Raw genomic sequence first — 2895 nt, 5'->3', positions numbered from 1 at the left:
GATGTTTGTGAAATGGGACAGTCATGGTGTTTGTGAAAGTAAAAGTTCATATTTTGCCAATATGGGGTGATGCAAGTGTGTCAAGGTGAAAAATGTGACAGATGAAAAAAAAAAAAAGTAGAAGAAGAAGCAATGTTCATAGACAAACAATGTGTGGTCTATGGACACCCTGGGTTTAGCACAATGCTCCAAGTAGTCTGCAAGCTAAATCTAGTGTCAGATAAAATATTGATAACCAAAGATAACCACATAAGCTTCAAAATAGGGGTTTGCTCTATTGACAAAGTTTAAAATGCAGTATCATTTTTTATCTATATCGTATACCTTTCTTTGCAGAGGAGAGAGGAAGCCGAAAAAAAATTACGAAATAAAAGGCTACTTTTAATTTTACTAATGTACCCACACATTAGCCACTGGTCTAAGTATGGCCTTCTTGCCTATCATCACTCTGGTAATGGCCAATAAACCTTCACTGTGTACATCCTGACAAAATAGAGTTTGTGAACTTCCTAGACAATTTTTGTCTAGGAACAACTCTATGAGAACACACTGCAGATATTTGTTGGTCAAAGAATGACAAAATATACAACTGAAAAAACTTAATACTATTAATAATTTTCTTACTTAGGTTATCACCATGCCCAGAAACTAATCTGTGTTTTAGTTAGTTATAGCTACAATACATTTAGAAGGCACCTAGGGTACAGCTGCAGCCTTGCTTCTTAATATGTGCTTGCCGTTTAGAAAGGGAAGTTGAGGTGAGTATGGTAGCCCAACTCGATATTTGAGTTGGAGAAGAAAGTTTTAGAAAATGATTCAATTCACCATGGAAACCTCTGCAAATATTCATTTACAAGTGAAAGTAATGTTCTACTTCCTTAAAATGTCTTACTAAAGATATAACAAAACTGCTAAACCAAAACAATAACAAGAAGTTGATCAATCCTATAAAAATAAAAAGTATATCTTCCCTAAGCACATATTCCAAATCCCAAAACTTTTTCCCCACAGGGCTGAAGACCCTAAGACCCAGGAAATAGGAGGGGCTGCCATACCCTCCCCAGCCCATACAGGAATCTGACAGCTGATTTCTCCCTAGCCTTGAAATCCACCCACATCCCGATGCTTTTAAAAACTTACGGGTTTATGCCTTGCCAAAAACACAAATATCCACCCAGGGAGCTATTGGACGCTGCCTCTCCTGCTTCCTTGGTCTTCTCTCAGCCATAGAAACTTAGGAATGGAATAATATGAATGATAAAAAAACCGAGTCTTCTCTATCTTGGCGATCCGGTGTCAGTTCCGCGAGACATTGCCAACTCAAAACGGGTTTTTCTTTAAACTTAGGCACCAAACTCACTATCCTGCGAGTGTTGAACTCTGTATTTACGGATGAGTGACTTTCCTATATTTCATACTTTCATTTCCCGATTGCCCTTTCTCTAATCAGGCAGGAGATACATGTTAAGTGCGGTAAGATATCAGCATGACTCATAGACGTGACAGGACCAGATACTCACGACCAGATACTCAAGATTCCACTTATATTCACACATCTGACAGAAACCATTACAAGTGGGGGGGAGGAAAGACATACCTGCCATTGTTTCTTCGGTGTCCAAACTTCCCCTAGAAAACTCTATACGAACTCTGCCTACACTTGCACACCGGTATAAGAGCCGACCAGAGACACAGCCGCCACCGGGATCAGGAAAGCTTCAACTCCCACCTTCAGTCAAGCCCATAATCAGCTTGAACCCAACGCCGGCTGCCATGTGAATACTTAATTTATTTTCCATTTCGCACCTTTCTCTCTTGCGTAATCCCACTTGTGTTTGTATTTTGTGTCTGTTGGAAGGCATATCTTCGCCTTTTTGTGTGTCTATGCGTGATTTTAGTCCTGATGGTCGTGATTAATATGGATAATAAAGTGAGGAGTTGGCAACACGAAGCCACTGCAATACACCTATACCACAACCATTTCGTATAGTTTCTAGGCCTGGGTATGTCTTCACTGTGTAAATGCAAGGCCTATGCGAAGGGAAAAAAATCTAAACTACAGTTAAAAGTCCTTAACGGGCACAAAAACACGCATAATAGTTTTATCATCCATACAACAAAGACATTTCCTCTCGCTTCATTCTTGCCAACTTGCTTAATTTCTCTCATCTACCGAAACGTCTTAATTTGCATTCTAATCGCCCATGGGGACATTTTATACTATATAAATCCCTTTAAGATCATCGATAATAAATGCTTAGACGGTTGGTGGCATTTAATAAAGTGTTAGATGAACGGAAATACTGTAAATGTGAAGGCGGGGTCGAGGTTAGTCACTGCGAGGAGGTGGAAGGGGAGGGGGTGGGGGGGGGAGCCAAGGAAAGGGAAGGGAGGGGAGAGAGGGTAGGGAGACGGAGGAAAGGGAGAAGGAGGGGGGAGGATGCCGAGGAATGGAAGAGGGGGGGGGCAGGGGAGTGGAATAGGGGAGAAGACAGAGGAAAAGGGAGGGGGAGTGGAGAGGGAGGGAGGGGGAATGGAGAGGGAGGGAGGGGAATGGGGAGGAGGGTTGGAGGGAGGGGGGCGTTATCATAGCGACGTCCGGTGATAGCAGGCTACCTTCACATACGAAATGATTTAAAACACTTGTTAGTGACACGCTAACATTCCCTTGTCACAGTAGATACAAAGCGAAGATACTAAGCTCGTATTCCACAGAGAAGCTCCACCTAGCATGGCCCATATTCATAAACAATACATGTTGCAGAAGGAGGATGTGCAAGTGCGTGTTCGCGTGCGGAAGGAAAGGCGAGAGAAGGAGAGAGGATGAGGAATAGGAGAGGGGAGAGGGGAAGGAGAGAGAGGGAGAGGGGGAGGGAGGGGAGGAAAGATGAGGAG

Source organism: Penaeus monodon, chromosome 23 (assembly GCF_015228065.2).
Source record: "Penaeus monodon isolate SGIC_2016 chromosome 23, NSTDA_Pmon_1, whole genome shotgun sequence".
Classification (NCBI taxonomy): domain Eukaryota; kingdom Metazoa; phylum Arthropoda; class Malacostraca; order Decapoda; family Penaeidae; genus Penaeus; species Penaeus monodon.
Note: the sequence above shows the minus strand (reverse complement) of the source record.